Here is an 18858-nt window from a genome sequence, read left to right on the forward strand (position 1 = left end):
TATGAAACCATCTAACTGATTTTAATGGAGTTTTTAAAAATCTGAACAATGCTCTTAATAACTATGCATTCATACTTGTTCCTCAGGTAGGAATACTCAGAATTGTTTTTTGTACAGTTCACTGTAGATACTTTTATCTAGTTCCCACTAAACGAACTAAGTTTTCGGGTTGCGATGGCAACCGTAAAATGTCTCTCTTTATGAAATATTAGTTAGAATTTAGACGAGCAGGGACTTTATTGCTTCTTATTTGCTTAAATTTAGTACTACTGATGACATGCATTAAGTTCTCTGTTTATTTGAAAGCTAAACATTCTTTAGCTTACAAGCTGCTTTAAGAGTTTTGTGTAAGCTACATTTTAGATTTCACGAACTTTTATAATGTATGTAATGCTTCTGACTGTTTGATAGCATTGCCGCTTTAAATAACAATTGAAGTACCTAATTATGTAGGGCTTGGTTTTAAACATTGTATTATTTAAGTAGCTTTATGTAGGGTTTTCATTTGTCTGATGAAGCGTGGCTGTGACCACGCCAGCGCTACCAATTTTACCTGCAATAAAGAAGAGTTTTACATTTTTACTACGGCTACCGACAGTCTTTTGGAATTGTGACTTTTGGAACTGTATCCTGGAATAATATCTGTACTTCACTTTACTAACTGACTACATCGTGGTGAGATCAGGTTTCTGCTTTCTACAGGGTGAGAGAATAAGTGTGGATCAGTGTTGTATTCTGCAGAAATGGCTGAGGCGTGGATTTTTATGGAGGAGAATGAAAGTCCACTGCTTAGCAGCTCAGACAGATACTGTAGTATTTGAGGTAAATTCAGTTTTCCAGGATCCTGGCCCTTTTTCTCATTCCAGACACAAAACCGTTTCCATTTTGCGGAGTAAGCTTTTCTAGTTGATGGCCTTCTGGCCTCCAAAATGACATCCTGCACCTCCTTGGAGGGTAGGGTCTGTTGTGATGCTAAGGAATCTTCCATGCGGCTAGATTGAGTGTTTTTAGCTGGCTGTGAAGAGTTTTGAAGCTGTGCTGAGTCAGGAGAAAAGGCATTAGAGGCAGGGTCCATGGTGGGGAATGCGTCAGGCTCCTCAGGAGTGGGTACCAGTGTTGTCTTGGCCAGTCTGGAGCAATGAGAATCATCTTTGGTCTGTCCGCTCTGGTTTTCAATAGAACTTTGGGCAGCAGAGGAAGAGGTGGGAAAGCATAAACTATCATTGATGTCCAACTGAAAGAGAAAGCGTCCACTCTCCAGGCCTTTGGATGGAAAATCCTTGAGCAGAATTTTGTCAATTGGTGATTTTTGTGGGAGGCAAAGAGATCTATGTCTGGCCTTCCCCATGCTTGGATTATTTCTGTAAAAACTTTTGGATGCAACTTCCATTCATGTGGATCTGTCATATTTCTGCTTAGGTTGTCTGCCAGTGTGTTTTCCTTGCCTGGCAAGTACTGTGCTTGTAGTTCGATTTGTAAGTCCATGGCCATGTTCCAAAGTGACATGGCCAGTCTGCATAGGGGGTATGAATGTGTTCCTCCCTGTTTGTTTATGTACCACATAACTGTGGTGTTGTCCGTCCTTATCAATAGTTGACCTGGTTGCAAAAGGTCTTTGAAAGCTATAATAGCATTTATTACTGCTAGCATTTCCTTTTGATTGATGTGAAGGTGCTTTTCTTTTTGGGACCATTTGCCCTGAATGCACAGATCTGTCATGTGCGCCCCCCAGGCGTAGTCCGAGGCGTCTGTTGTGATGACTTGATTTGCTTGAGGCTTGCTGAATGGAAGACCTGTGTTTGTTTGGCATGCTTGAGCCCACCACAGAAATTCCTTTTGTAGACATGGAATTAGTGGTATTATTGTTTCCAAACTGTGGCTGTGTTGAGACCATAGGTTTTTCAGGTACCATTGAAGTTTCCTCATATGCAGCTTTGCACATGGGATTAGTAAGATGCAAGATGCCATGAATCCCAGAGCCTGCAGGATTTTTCTTGCAGTCAGCCTGGTGCAATTTGCTAGTGCTCTGAAGTATTGAGTTAGTTGCCCCTGCTTCTCTGGCGTGAGGTAGGCCATCTGGGTGTGTGTCCAAGTTGGCACCCAGGAAAATTATCTTCCGAGAGGGTATTAGCCCTGATTTCTTTTTGTTGACTGTGTATCCCAGAGAGTTCAACAACATTATTACATAAGCCAGATGTTTTAGAAGAATGTGCTTGCTGTCCGCTTGGATCAGGCAGTCGTCCAAATAGGGGTATATTTGTATCCCTTGAAGTCTGCAGTAGGCAATTACTGATGCCAGGCATTTCGTGAATACTCTGGGCGCAGTAGATAAGCCAAAGGGCAATGCAGAGAATTGATAATGGGTTGAACCTGCAAAAAATCTGAGGTATCTTCTGCAATTTTGTCTGATTGGGACATGCATGTATGCCTCCTTGAGGCCCAATGTTACCAGCCAAGACTCCTTGCCCAGCATGGGAAGAAGCTGCTGTACAGTGAGCATCTTGAATTTTGGTACGAGTAGAAATGTGTTTAGGATGGATAGGTCCAAAATAGGTCTCCAATCTTCTCCCTTCCTTGGTACCAGGAATAGTCTGGAATAAAAACCTTGACCTTGTTCGTGCGTAGGTACCTCTTGAATAGCTTTCATGTCTATGAGATCTGTAATTTGCCTTTGTGCCTCTGCCCTTTGATTGTGTGGCAGGTTTGGCATGCCCCTCATTTTTGGAAGGGTGTGAAAATGGAATCTGTAGCCTCTGTTAATAATGTCCAGGACCCATTTGTCTTTTGTGACAATATGCCAATTTTTTGAAAATAATGCCAGTTTTCCTCCTAAGGGGGCTGCCATTTGAGTCTTGCTTGGCATGCAAAGGGGAAAGTCATTGGGCTTGCTTTCTGAATGATTGCGAGTTATCCTCACCACCTCTTTGTGTAGGAGCTTGCCATTGTCTGCCTCTAAACGATCCTTGGGATTGTCCTCTGCCCCTCGGGAGCCTGTATCTACCTCTTTGGGGTCTGTCCGTGGCTGGAAAGGACCAATTTTTGGAAGGCCAATTTCTACTGAAACGTGGGGGTTGTACCTGTAGAAAATCTTTTACAGTTTGCATTGATTTAGCCTTTTCCTCCATTTTCCTTAACTCCTCAGCATTAGCACCAAATAATACATCCTTTTGTAGAGGGGCATCTAGTAATTTAGCTTTGACATGATCAGGCAAGGTTTGTTCCTTGAGCCAGGCATGTCTACGTATGACTGATCCTGTAACAGCAGCTCTACATGAGGCCTCTAGAGCATCAAAACCACATTGTAAGGTATGTTTACCCACTTGTTCTGCACTATGCATCAAATCCTGCAACTCCTTCAAGTCTGGTTGTTCAGGTCGTGACATTTTACTTTTCAATTGTGATAACAAAAACTGTTGGTATTTTAGCATATGGAACTGACAAGTTTAAGGCCCTCATGGTTAAGGTAGCCGATGTATATACCTTTTTTCCCCACCTTTCTAAGGATCTGGAATCTCTCTCGGAAGGTAATGGGTTTTTAGCAGTGGAGGCCTTAATTCCCTTGGGGCCCTGTGAGATGGTTTCTGGGTCAGCAGCATGGCTTTTGTATAGAAATTGGTGTGAGTCAGGAACCCTGTAGTACCTGTCAGGCTTGACTGGGGCTGGAGGCAGAGAATCCGGGTTAAGGCAGGCCTCCGAGTAAACATCATCTAGCATGTCCAAGACAGGAGGTATAGCCAGAGGCCTGTGCTGAGGTAGCAAGAGAAATTCCCTAAGCCTTTTCTTGGAATCTGAATAATCTTGGCCTTCCCAGTGGAAGTGTTCCCTTAAGGTATGCAAAGTTTCCCCAAATGAGTAATCCTCTGGGGGGGATACAGAAGGAATGGACTCCTCTGCATCAGAGTCTTCAAAAGGGGAGTAAGAATGTTCCTGATCATCAGAGTACTCTGAAATAATGGAGCCCTGATCAGAGGAGGGGGATTCTTCCTCCACTCTGGGCCTTTTGTCCGGTGGGGGTTGTGAACCCCTGATAAGAGTAATTAAATCCTCAGCCATTTTAAGCATCTGTTTTTTAAGCATGGGGCCTGGAGATGGGCCCTGTGTAGCTTGTCTCTTAGAATGCATGGCTGCTTTAGACTTAGTGAAAGCCTTGATGGAAAAAGAAGAGGAAGGTCTGAAGACACCTTGAGTGAAGGTAGACCTGTCCACATTTTGAGGTTCAACACCAAGAGTGGCTTCGGTATCTGTAGTCGGGGTGTGGGCCGAGGAGCCTGCAACCTTGGGCACAGGAGACACCGCCAATGAATTGTCGTCGGTAGTCAGGGGCTGCGTAGGCGCCTTGCTGAGAACCGGACCACGTGTAGTCGGCTTTGGCGTGGTGTCGGTAGAGGCCGCAGACCTCGTGTGTCGGTCCTTAACTTTGCGTTTTTTAGACAAAACTGGAGTCGGAGTATCCGACGACATAATATAGTTAAATGTTTTTCCAAAATAATGCTGAGCGAACTCCGCCCGATGCTTAATGGTGCGTTTGTTGAATGTAGCACAAAAACGACAGACCGAGATGTCGTGGTCTGGGCCTAAACAAGGTATACAGAGGGAATGGAAATCCTTATGCGGTATTTGCTTCCCACATGAAATACAATTATTAACTTTGTCTGACATCGGTCTGAGGCAAGAAAAGTTTCCCCAACGGGGTACTTAGTTTTCAAGAAGACTTCGGTTTCAAAATTTTCGTAATTTCAGGAGCTGGCCGACCGGCACTTGCGAACTGCTTCTGCTTCAGGCACCGCGCGGCAAGAAAGACTGGAGAAAATGGCATCGGCTGGTTCCTTTATACCCCTGTCGCACTGACGCCAGGGAAGAAGCGACGACAACCGACGCCGGACCTAGACTTTGGAATTCGGCTGACCGAGGACCCGCCTGACGGCAGGAGAACCCATCTGTTATGACTGCAGCTGTATGCACGATGAACACCAGGAGAGGTCCTAATATGGACCCCTGAGAGACACAGAGTTTAACTGGTAGGTGGGTAGATAGATTGTTGAGTCAAAGCACAGCCTGTTGTCTTTTTTGTAAGTAGGACTGGAACCATTTAATTGAGAGTGCATCTAAGGACAGGGATTTGAGGATATCAATAAGAATTTGTTGATTTACCATGTCGAATGCTTTGGACAGATCGATAAATAGTGCAGAGGAAAGCATATTACAGTTATGTTTTTTGTTAATACAGTCCGTAAAGGAAAAGAGGGCAGTGGTAGTGCTATGGGAAGGTCTGAAACGATGTTGACAGCTAGAAAGTAGGTTATTTTGGATTAGGTGGTCTAGCAATTGCCTATGGATGCATTTCTCCATGATCTTTGCCAAAGGAGAAAGAAGGGTTATGGGACGGTAGTTGGAGAATTCAGTGGAGTTACCACCTTTATGAAGGGGGATGATATGGGAGACTTTCCAGATGCTAGGGATGTGACCTTCGCTAATAGTTCTACTGATCAAAATGGAGATGGGCTAAGCAATTGACTTGGCAGATTTCTGTAGATATTCAGCAGGTAGTTGGTCTTATGGGGAAACCCAATAGCCTGGACTCTCCCTCAACCAAGCTGCATCTGTGGGGGCTTGTCATCTGTTATATATATGATCTGTCATCTTCTTCATCTTCCTCAGATGAAGGATTGGATTCTGAAACCTGTGAGGATCAGTCTCTTCCTCTTAATCTGTTCTGGGGAAGTGGGGACTGGAGATCTGTCAGCCATTGCTTGGTATTGCTTTAACAGCTCCTTGGCTAAGTGCTACAAAATTTGGATAACAAGTGGGAGCTCACCTTCTCTTCTTTTTTTTTTTGCTGCCTTTAAGAAGGATCCTTCTCTTTTCAAGCATCTTATATCTGTGCTACTTACAGGCTTGCTTGGATGGAAGACTTCCTCCAGAAAAAGCAGGAATCTGCTTAGAAGCCAGCAGCGCCAGCTTCTAACTTCTTATGCATCAGCCAAAATACAGGTGTCAACTTTCAACTTCTACAGATAGTTTTCTACTGAACCCTGTACATATAAGGCAACCTATTAACAGGTGGGACACTCTCCTGGCTTCTTGGCACCAAGAGATGGAACTGTGACTGTGACCCAGTGGCTCTGGCACTGAAGGAACCAACCCTCACTTTTCCACGTGGAAAGAGTATTTGTATCCATTTGGAGGCCGACAGAGAGGTGCAATCTCTCTGGTGCAGACAGACAGATTACCACTTAAGCCAAGGGGAAAGATGGGCTGTTTGGAGAAGATGCCCTCTGCAGACAGTCCATTGCCTAACTGACAGAAAAGATTCAAACCACCCCCAAGAATCTGCTTTAATGGCAACCTTCTCCCTAGTCTCTCTCCCTGTGAGGGAATAAACAGGTTGACAGACAGAGAGGGTCCGATGTTTCATAAGTTTTGGTTTACTGTTCTGACCATAAGGCCAACACGGAACGTCATCTCATGGGCAGTGGGATCGCAGACGTCACTGATCCATGAATCTGATAAATCTTTAATACTCTAATTTTATGGCATCAAGAATTCTATTACGTAAGTGAATAATTCCTATGTTAATACAGAAATTTCTTAATTTTGTTCTTGCAAATGGAATAATAAATCAGAAGTTATGTTTGTGTGTTTTAGAACCCACGTGACTCAATACCTAAATATGCTTGTAACTCATAACGAAGAAAAAACTTGCATGCCAAAAGCAGTTTATCTCATATATATCTGCAGTGTGATTCAAGATTGCTTGCAGGCAGTGGGGACAAAAACTAAAAGAAACAGGACTCTACAAACAAAAAAAGGCATTTCAGTGATCTCTATATGGGATTTGATACCCACACACACAAGCTCTTCAGGCCTGCACTAGTCAAACCTCATGAACCTTAATGGTTTCCCAACAAGCCTTACTGGCAAAATGCAAATCAATCTGACAACGGTAATAAACAGAAGAAATAAGGAGAAACATTTTCTTAAATGTGTACTTAATTTTCAAAGATTCTTAATAACAGCACTGGCACGATAGGCAGAAACAAGCAACCACATACTAACTAGCATGTTTGCCTGTAGCAAAGGTAAAAAATGATACTATGCACAGACACCCCTTTTATCTGGGATGTAGGAGTGCTTCTTCACATGTAAGGAATGCTGGCCTCTGCCCTCACATACAGACAGCTCGAAAGGTTGAAGGGTAGACAGGTGCATTGTCAGCCAGCAGCTGATTCGGATATGTTAAGTAAACAAATGCAACAATGGCATTAAGCTGATCTTCTTTATGTAGTCGCCTCTGGCTTAGTGGTGGAACTAATCAATTGGTCTGACCATTGCCATCAGATCCCTATGGCACAACTTATTCCATTAACAATGTATGACCTTTCCAATCTATCATTTTTTACATGAACAATAGAATTAAGGCAATTTCATGGATTCTCCTTCAGAGAAGCTGAACAACCTGACATTGAGAATTATGAAAGAGGACCCACTACTGTTACAGTTAAGCAAAACAGCATTGCAGAAATCAGTTTTAAGCAAACAAATGATCCATAAAGAAATCTGAACCAAATATTCCTGTAAAAAAATGTAAGCTACATCTGAAGGAGTGAGAACTTGCCATAAACTGTACTTTTGCAAGTGTCCTCACCATAACCACAGATGCTCAAATGATGCAATCTTTTGTTCAAGTACAATCAAAATGAATGGGACTAGCTACAGGTGAACATCTGTCTTATGCCTTAACTTAAAAAACAACATCTAGCTAGATAACACGTTACCATCTCTGCTAACGCCATCAGACAATCTTGGCTGCAAAGGGAAAAGTAATTTCTACCAACTTCATTTTTATCCTGGAGCTGGAGAAACTTCAACCAATTTTGGCAGAATAATGAACATCCTTATAACATGAAAAAAGAGATTCAACAAATCCAGCCTAGAAATGATCAAACCCATATCTAATATAAATGTGACACATCAAGCACAACCTAGTCTGATATGTGCCACTTAGCAACTAAGCGAACTCCAGAATACACATTCCCGCAAAAAGAACTATAATGGTGCTAACTTTAGCAGAACAGAGAATTTCACTTTTTTCTCAGAATCTGGAAAAGAACTACAGTGGAAGAGACAGTGACTAACTGCATTAATGATCCTGTTACTCCAACATCTACAGTTATGAGAACCCTCAAACAACTATGTAACATTCATCACAAGATCACAACCACTGTACATTAAGAATGAATGGGAGAAAGCAATCAAGCAAGCAACAGTCATAACTCTTTACCTGGGGAGGAGGCACCAGCATACATTTTAAAACTGCTACTACAAAACCTACCCCTCTTCTAAACTGGAAAGCCCGCATGTTGTGTTTGGAACAGTTATGAAGACAGGTTCAAGATGGGGCATCTCAGACAGTCTTAGCAGTGACATTTCTAAGGCTGCAGTAATGGTTACTGAGCTTAAAGAATAATCACTCATGTGGCCAACCAGGGTCTTCCCATGACAGCTGCAACAAAGGAAGAAAGCCATGTGGAAAAAATCTGGATACATATCTTCCCTGTTTTTCTAGCATGAACAAGACAAAAGTCTGGTCTAGCAGTCTACCAATCTAATATCCACAAACAACTTTGGTATTTCATCAGGAAAACCAAGGGCATTAATGTCTTTCAGAATTATTTCTCTCTGATGTTCTTTGCGTTTCACTGTTGCAGTCATTATATTTGGGTAATCTGCTGGCAGGTTGCCCTCAGTCGGCCTGAATTCCAAAGTCTTGGGTCCTGCGTCGGTTGCTGTCTCTTCTTCCATGACGTCAGGTCGTCAGGGGTATAAAACATGCAGCAGACGCCATTTTCTTTAGTCTTTCTTGCCGCGTCGTGCCTGAAGGAGAAGCATTTTTGCAAGTGCCGGTCGGCCAACTACTGAAAAATTCGAGTTTGAGTTTCAGAACCGAAGTCTACACTAAAGCTAAGTACCCCGTTGGGGAAACTTTTTTCTTGCTTTTTAACGATATCAGAAAAAGTTAATAATTGTATTACTTGTGGGAAGCAAATACCTCATAAAGGATTTCCATTTATACTACATTCCTTGCCTAGGCCCTGATCACACCGTGCCTGGCTGTCAGTTTTGTGCTAGATTTAACCAACGCACTATTAAGCGTTAGTATATTTTTGCATCAAAGTATTTTGGAAACAGATTTAGCTACCCAGAAATGTCGTCGGATAGCTATCCGTCTACCGGAGTACATAAAAAACGCAAAGAAAAGGACAGAGAAAGGCAGTCGAGATCCAAAACCGACGACGAAGCTTCTCCTAAGCCAGTCGCCGGTACTCAGTGATGCGCTTTCACAGCCCCTGATACCCACTACCTTCGAGTCGCAGGCCTCTGCCGACATCCATATGGAGTCCGGCAAGCCGCAAGATACTCAAGGTATTGGACCGACGGATGTATCTCCCTTGGATGGGTCTGGAGCTGCTGAGCAGGCACCGGCTTCTGAGGGTGTATTCAGACCTCAACATTTGTATATCAAACCGATGACAGCTGCAAAACCAAAGACAAAAACAACTTCTAAAACTAAAAAACCAAAGCATGAGCCACGAGCACAGGCCTCTATGCCTAAAAAACAGATGATCAAAATGGCTGAAGACCTTATTACCTTGATCAGGGGTACCTATCCGCCACTAGATAAGAGACCTAGGCAAGACACTGATTATGAATCTTCAAATCAGTTTTCTATTTCTTTTAATTCCTCTTCTGATCAGGAATTGTCTTTACCTCCCAATGAGGATTCAGATGCTGAGGAGTCTATTTCCATCTGCATCTTCTCCTGAGGATTATTCATTTGGAGAAACCTTGCATACTTTGAGGGAGCATTTTCACTGGGAGAGTCAAAATTTCTCAGAATCAAAAAAGAGGCTCAGAGATTTCCTCCTCCTCCCTCAGCACAAGCCTTTAGCCATTCCCCCCGTTTTAGACATTGTGGATGATGTGTTTACGGAGTCAAGCTTGACCCCTGACTCTTTACCTCTGGCTCCCAGTAAGCCTGACAGATATTGCAGGGTACCTGACTCACCTACATTTTTATTTAGAAACCCTGCTGCTGATCCTGAAACTATTTCACAGGGTCCAAAGGGAGTTAAGGCCTCAACAGCAAAAAATCCTACACCCTCTGACAGAGATTCAAGGGCACTAGACAGATCGGGAAAAAAGGTTTATACAGCTGCAACCTTGGCAATCACGGCCTTAAACTGTCAATTTCATATGATTAAGTATTAACAACATGTTATGGGATTGCTGAAACAGAAAATGATGCTGATTTCAAAATGTGAAGAAAACAAAGAATTGCAGGAATTATTGCATGCAGTTGAATAAGTTGGAAATCATACTTTGCAATGTGGTTTTGATTCCTTAGAGGCCTCCTGCAGGGCCGCAGTTACTGGATCTGTGATTAGGAGGCATGCCTGGTTAAAGCTAAATTGCTAGATGCACCTTTACAGCGTGATTCTCTGTTTGGTATTAAGGCAGAAGAGGTTCTAAAGAAAATGGAAGACAAAGCTAGGTTTATGCAAACTGTTAAAGACTTCTTACAAGTGCAGCCACGAAGATTCAGTAGACACTGGCCTACAAAAAAAATTGGTCCTTTCCTGTGTCAGACAGAGCTCAAAGGGGCAAATCAGACACCCTAAGGGTTCCAGATGCCAGATGCAAGATTCATACTGGTTAAAGCAATGGGGTGCTTCCACCTCCAAATCTGGAGGGGATAAAGTGCAAATCTACAGAAAGCAATCCCAATGACTTCCCTCTGCCTACACCAAGCACTTACCTTTTGGCAGCACCCATAGTGGGAAAATTAGCACTTTTTGCTCAAAATTGGCAGTTAATAACCCAGGACAAGTGGGTACTAAGCATCATATCACAGGGATACAGACTCCATTTCCACACTCTGCCAATGGCAAATGGTTGGCCTGATCTGCCAAAAAATCAATGGGCAGAGGCACAGAAACAGGTAACGTCCCTCATGGACATGGGGGCCATTCAGACAGTACCAGAACAGGAAAAAGGACAAGGTTTTTACTCAAGACTGTTCTTGGTACCCAGAAAGGACAAGGCCTGGCGGCCAATACTGGATTTATCTATTTTGAACACATACCTGGACATTCCAAAATTCAAAATGCTGACTTTGCAACAGCTTCTTCCCATGCTGGGCAAGAATGCTTGGCTGGTGACTTTAGACCTAAAAGAGGCACACCTGCATGTCCTAATAAAACAATCGTGCAGACGATACCTCAGATTCAGGGCTGGCTTAATGCATTACCAATTCTCTGCACTGCCCTTTGGCTTATCTACTGCGCCCAGGGTCTTTACAAAGTGCCTGGCACCAGTAATTGCATTTTGCAGACAAAGTAGTATACAAATATACCCTTACTTGGACGACTGTCTCATTCAAGCAGTGAACAAGGATACTCTTCTTTGACACTTGGCGTTTGTGAGAAGGCTTCTAACATGCCTAGGGTACACAATAAACTAAAAAAAATCACAACTGGTACCCTCTCAAAAGATAACATTCCTGGGTGCAAGCTTGAATACAACTGCACAGATAGCTTACCTCACGCCAGACAAGCAAAGGCACCTGACTACTTACTTCAAATTGATGGCAACAAAAACCCAGTCTTCTGCAAGATAAATTCTGCAGGCTCTGGGCTTCATGGCATCCTGCATTCTACTAATTCCATATGCAAGACTGCATATGAGGAAACTTCAATGGTACCTAAAAAGTTTATGGAGTCAACATTCACACAGTCTGGAAACAATGATTTCTCTCATTCCCTGCCTGCAACAGGAGTTTCTATGGTGGGCAAAGGCATGTCACCAAAACATGGGACTGCCCTTCACTCTACCCCCTGTCAGCCAAACCTTAACAGATGCATCAGATTATGCCTGGGGGGGCCCACATGGCAGGAAGATGCATTCAGGGCTTATGGACACCAAAACAAATGCATCTGCATATCAACCAGAAAGAGATGCTAGCTGTTTAAAATGCCCTAACAGCCTTCAAGGACTTACTTCATCCAGACAAGTACTGAAAGACGGACAACACCACAGTCATGTGGTATATAAACAACCAAGGGGGCACACACTCCATACCCCCTTTACAGATTAGCCATGGCACTGTTGAACACAGCTTTGACCTACCAAATACATCTTCAAGCTCAATTCCTGCCAGGAAAACAAAACACTCTGGCAGACGATTTAAGTAGGAACCTTATGGATCCTTACCAGAGGAAACTAAATCCACAAGTCTTCAGCATGATAACAGAGAAATGGGGGAGGCCAGAAACAGATCTATTTTCTTCTCCTCAAAATTGCCAATTGAAAAGATTCTGCACAAGGACTTATCACAGACAAGCTTGGAAAGTGGACGCACTATCCTTCAGTTGGAAAAACCTATTTGTTTACGCCTTTCCTCCTCTGCCTCTTCTACCCAAGGTCCTCCTAACAGTCAGACAAGAAAAGCCAAAGATGATATTAATTGCCCCGGACTGGCCCCGCCAATACTGGTACCCAATCCTAAGGAACTTGCCTCAATACCCAGCTTGGACCTTGCCCTCAAAGACCACAACTACTATCCCAGCAAAACAATCAGATTCTGCACAATCAGCTACAGACCCTGAACCTGGCAGCATGGCTAATCATGTAGTCATACAAACAACACCTCTCAGTAAAGCTGTGATGGATGTCATTCTGTGCTTGGAATCAAGCACAAGGAACTGATGCAGCGGAACCAAATATTCCTCAGATATTACAATACTTAACTGAGATGCTTGACAAAGGCCTATCTTTCTCATCAATCAAAATCCATGCCTTTGCAATTTCGGCTCATTACAATACAGAGCCACCAATCTTTTCTCATCCTTTACTAAAGTAGTATCTTAGGAGAGCCAAAAATTTAAGGCCTCCTAGAAGATCTCCATTACCTGCATGGGACCTCAATTATGTGTTGGAAAAGCTCACCCTGCCTCCATTTGAACCAGCTGCTACTGCTGATCTAAAGTTCTTCTCATGGAAAACTGCTCTGCTGCTAGCAATTACTTCAGCAAGAAGAGTCTCAGAGCTACAGGCCCACATGGCTGTAGAGCCTTTTATCATCTTTTACCCAGACAGGGTGTCTCTGAGGACAAATCCTACTTTTATGCCTAAGGTGGTTTCCAGTGTGGCCCTTAACCAAACAATTCATCTGCCAACTTTCTGTCCAACTCTGCTGAACAAGGGGCAGAGAATTCTGCATTCCTTGGACGTACACAGACAGCTAAGATTCTACTTGAGCAGGACTAAAGCTCTAAGATAAACTGAGTAATTACTAGTATCATATGCTGCTTTTATGCCTAAGGTGGTTTCCAGTGTGGCCCTTAACCAAACAATTCATCTGCCAACTTTCTGTCCAAATCTGCTGAACAAGGGGGAGAGAATTCTGCATTCCTTGGACGTACACAGAGAGCTAAGATTCTACTTGAGCAGGACTAAAGCTCTAAGATAAACTGAGTAATTACTAGTATCATATGCTGCAGGATCAGAAGGAAAGGCCATTTCAGAGCAGACAATTTCAAAGTGGATAAGCCCCTGCATCCGTTTCTGCTACTTACACCATGGTAAACCTGTGCCCAAGGGCATTAGTTCTCATTCCACCAGAGCTGCAGCTACTTCAGCAGCATTTCTCAGAGGAGTACCAACCAAAGACATTCTAGAGACTGCTACTTGGAGTTCTGTTCACACCTTTACAAAGCATTACCATTTGCCTCTTTACTCTAAGTCCAGGGCAAGCTTTGCCACTGCATTGCTGCAGGGCCTTACAACTGCACCTAATGCTGTTTAGCTCCAGCCTCTCAACCATAGCTTTGGGATTCTACCCAAATGTAATGACTGCAACAGTGAAACACGAAGAACATAGTACAGTTGTGTATACTTACCATAAATGTAGATGTTTGAGTGTATTCACTGTTGCAGTCCAGGTTACCCTCCCGCCATCCCCGTCTTTCTGAAATTTATCTTTCCCTCTCGATCATCTACAACCTATGTGGTGTATTTGCTTGTAGATGAAGGTAAAGTTTATTTTGATGCATATATATATATATATATATATATATATATATATATATATATATAGATATGGATATATTTATATAAATTTGCTACCTTTTTGGGGGCACCTGACATCGGGGGCAAGAAAAACTAAAGAAAATGGTGTCGGCTGCATGTTTTATACCCCTGATGACCTGACGTCATGGAAGAGGAGACAGCAACCGATGCAGGACCCAAAACTTTGGAATTCAGGCCGACTGAGGGCAACCTGCCCACAGATTACCCAAATGTAATGACTGCAACAGTGAATACACTCTAACATCTACATTTATGGTAAGTGTACACAACTGTACTTTGAGTAGTGGGATGAAACATGAAAACGTAAATGGAATGGTTAAGAGTTAGCCCAAGATCACTTACAGCATCAACGAAGGCAGGGTTGATAGCCTACCTTGTGTGGGAGACTGTGTACAGCTTCCTATAGACTGGGGTTTATAATTCTGATATTCTCCTGACTGAGTTGATAACTAAGAAACAAGAGGTTTTACACCATTGGTAAACTGGGAATCTTGAAAGGAGTTAGAGAAGGTTCTTCAGTCACAAAGTTCAAATCTCATGGTGAGGGAGCTGGCTTTCTTAGTAGACTGTGATGCAGGAATCCTTACAGAAACTTCATAACAGTACTTGTGGAAACTGGGTGCCCACTAGCAGACATGCTAAGATGGTAGAAATATGCAGCTTAACAATACAAAGAGTTAGGCTCAGGACAGAAACTCCCTTTTGCTCCAACAGACAGAGAACTTTTTTATTTAACCAGGTACTACTTGTTAGTGTTTGGTCTTCCAGCTACCTTCAAATAATCATCACCTGAGAGAATAAAAGTCTGTATATATAAAATCTCCAGGTCATAAGCTTGTGGAACTTGAGACTGTAGTAGTAATTCTCCTTCTTGCTATTTCACAAGGCTGCAAAGTAGAAAGCTTAGGAATTACTCAGAGGTTAAGTGTATCTGCTATCATTGTCATTACCTTGATCATTATACCAAGGGGATAAGACTTGCTTTTCTTTTTCCTATCCTGGTTTTACTATGTCTGGCAAAAAGGCAGGATGGTAGAAATATACCGATGTCACTAATTTGACCAAATCAAAAAAAGTGGTGTTCCATGTCTTGATGAACAGTGCAGAAGACTGGTTGTTTAGAAATGTCCCTTGATGCAAAACAGATTTACTGGGATTCCAAATTTGAGATCTCCTTAAATGTATTATGCAACATCCACTTGTGTTGAGTCTTCAAGATCCTGCTTAAGCTAGAATATTCTGCTTACTGTGGGTATGCAATATCTGCAAGACAAATGTTTAAACACATGATCATGTCTCACATATTCATTGCTAACCTGAACATAAATGTCCTTGTTTGATAAAATACCAAATCACTGTAATGTTGCCTTTTAGTACCACAAGAAACTCCAGTCTTAAAGTTGAGTGAAACTCCTAAAAAACAAAACATACACATTAGTTCATTTACACTTGTGCATTTCTTTTTAAAATCCTTTGCTATGTGCCTTGGATCTTGAGCTGGTCCACACAGGCTCCCCCAGCAATCTCTAGTATGTCTGTGGTCAACTCCTGGGGTGGACCTACTAAGGTAAAGGCCAATCCTGGGCTGCTGATCATTCATATGGCCTATCAAAATGAGCTCCTTCCTAAGAGATTTTAGAATTCCATTTCTTTAGGCGACGATATTAACAGTGCTGGTCTTATAAACTCTTGTAGTATTGGTGGATCTTCCATGTATCATCCTGCATATGGTCCCATCAGAATGGGAGCTGACAGATACCTTCAATATCTTAAAGTTATGACTTTCAAGGGTGGCTTCTGGAAGGTATGTGGGGAAGAAGTGGTTCACAAGAAACATCTTATCCTAGGATAACACACATGAAAGTCATGGTGTGCAACAGAGAAAGCCTGGACTTCTGTGTTTATGAAAAAGCCTAGGTTTTGCAAAGTGGAAATACAAATGATGAATATGCCTCAAGATCTTCCAAGGACCAGGCCTAAACTCCACAGTCAAAGTACTGATAAATGTATATGCATTTGAGTCTCTGGTAGGTGTCAGACTCAAAGTTATTGAGATGGCAAGCAGTGAGTATCCTCTACTGTAAATCTGAGGTGGAGTCAGTACATTTTGTATACAGGAATATGTATACAGGCATCTTTCATATCCAGAGTGACCACAACAGCATCCTTGTCATAGGCAAATGGAGAAGTGACAAGAGGGAGGAGATAGAGACGGTGTGTCTTGAGCATTTCATTCCATCACAAATTTGTTTAACTTGGATAGAGCTGAAATGGTTCTTTATAACTTCTCTGCAGGTACCAGGAAACGTCTGAATTAAACCCCTCCCCCTTTCCCTTATTCTGACAGGGACAATTCCTCAGGATCTTTGGAGTCTAGCAGTTGATACAGAATGGGTTTGGCCATCAACTACTATTTTGGAACAGGAGAAATATTCATGAGGTCGGAAGCTGCCGAAACCCTATGGTAATCCTATGGTCATATGTTAGCCTCCCTGCTTCTATTTATATCACTGTCTGGCACAAGTTTCATGGGAGGTAAACGGGAGATGGGACTTAATTTTAACCAAAGATGTTCAACTGCCAGCTTCTAATCAAATTCATTCTGAATACCCTGCAGTAACAACACAAAACAGTCACTGGAAAGCACCTCTCATTGATAGTCATAGATCTGGGTCTGTACCCCTTTATCAATCACAGTTAGGCATTTCTGACAAAAGCTCTCACACTAAAAAAGCATACACTCAATGAGTGCGAACACAAAAGCATACTTAGCCATTGTGCCTAATAGTCTATCCTAATCTCTAGCAAGTACACTTCCAGCAAATCAGGAAATAGCAAAGAAGAAACGAAAAATCCTACATTATTATTTAGTAATATACTTGCTCGACTTACAAAGAACTCTAATAACTGAAGATGGACAGTCCACTCTCAGACCAACTCTTTGGATGGTAGTAGTCCATTCTTCGCTCATGGAAGTGGTCAGAAGGCTAAATTCTGAAGTCCAACTCCTACAGTCCTCACAAAGGCAATAATGTTTGGAAAAGATGTACACTAATGATCAAATAGCCATGGTGTAGATATCTGCAATGGATACATTCTGGAAAGAGGAAGTGTGACCAGCCATCCCTCTAGAAGCCTCACATTTGAAAGCAGCATTTTAGAATGAGAAATGAGCTGACTGATGGCAGACAGCCATCAGCATTAAAAGGGCTTGTTTGATAAAGGCATGCGTTTTCCACACTACAGTGAAGGAGATAAACAGCTAAGTCCATCTTCCTAAATTAATGCAGCCAACTTCATATAAAAAAAAAAAGGTGACTGTGTACATATAGGGAGTGAAGAGTTCTGTCCACTCTTCATTCTGCCATTGCAAATAATGAATGAATTAGCTCAATGCAACTCAGAAGCCACTTTAGGAAGGAAACATGGAAATAAAACAAAGCCTGATTTGCATGAAAGACCAAATATGATTCCCCGCACAAGATGACCTAAAGCTCAGAAATCCTAAAAAGAAATGTGTCAGCAATCAGAAAAAAAAATTCTTACATTAAAACTCAAGGCACGTAAACCAGCAGTTTAATAGGGGGATAGACAAGGCTATCAATTATGAATTTCAGATACAGAGAATGGAGGGATTCTTCAAAGAGGCCAACGATTCTCAGCTTTAAGGAACTGGCTGACCCACAATTCTGCCACCAGAGAGTCACTAAAGCAAGAAACAGTTAACGCATAAACCTTAACAGCAGAATAAATGAAGGCCATAAGACTGAGGTGCAGGATTTAAGTCAGAATCCCGCAAATTAATGGACTGGGGCAGTACAGGATACTCCTTCACACAGATGGAGAAGTGCTTCCATTTGGAGGCAAACTTCTGTAAAGTGGAAAGCTTCCTGTTGACCTCGACCACCTACAATACCCAACTGAAAGATCAGGTGCGATTAGATGACTTACACTGAGGCCATTGTCCTACAGTGGAACCAGCTATTGCCAAAACAGTGGCAGGCATCTTCAACTAAACTCAGAGTTCCCACACTACTAGTTATCTGCAAGCTAAAAAATACACCTTCCTCAGCCTCCATGAGCTGAGAAAAAGTACAGTTTTGTACCTACCATAAGTGTAGATGTCCGATAGATATGCAACTGCAGTCATAACATATGGGTTGTCCTGCCTCAGGCATCCCTCGGTAGGCCGGATTCCAAAGTCTGGGTCCGACGTCGGCTGATGTCGCATTTCTCTCCGACGTCAGAGCGGCTGGAGTATATAAGCATCAGCTGACGCCATCTTCTTCAGTGTTTCTTGCCCCAGATGCCAGGTGCCCTCCAATGAAGGCTGTAATCAAATTGGAAGACAAAAATAGGTTTCCAGACAATAAATAAGCAATAAACAGATACACCATAACAGATATCCCCAGCTAAGGATAATAGGGATAGGAGTGGACCCAAGGCATAGAGGGGAAGGAGGGAGGGAAAACCCGACTGCAGTTGCATATCTATCGGACATCTACATTTATGGCAGGTACAAAACTGTACTATGTCCTTCAAGAATGCAACTGCAGTCATAACATATGGGTTGAATACCATAGCTTAGCTGGGGGAGGTGGTATGTTCTAAGAAAAGGATGGTGTAGCTATCAATCCCTGCAGGACTGCCGAAGCAAAGCCTGCTCTGGATCTGGAATATAAAGGGAGGTTGTAGTGTTTGGAAAATGTA

The 18858-nt window shown here is 42.6% G+C and overlaps 1 protein-coding gene across 2 annotated transcripts in view; it reads right to left on the bottom strand.

The window, feature by feature from the left end:
- AGO2 (argonaute RISC catalytic component 2) overlaps window positions 1–18858 on the bottom strand; it is a 2267075-nt gene that overhangs the window by 669732 nt on the left and 1578485 nt on the right. The gene's annotated exons all lie outside the window — the stretch shown is intronic.

This window comes from Protopterus annectens, chromosome 3.part1 (assembly GCF_019279795.1).
Source record: "Protopterus annectens isolate FY-2018-M chromosome 3.part1, PAN1.0, whole genome shotgun sequence".
NCBI lineage: Eukaryota > Metazoa > Chordata > Ceratodontiformes > Protopteridae > Protopterus > Protopterus annectens.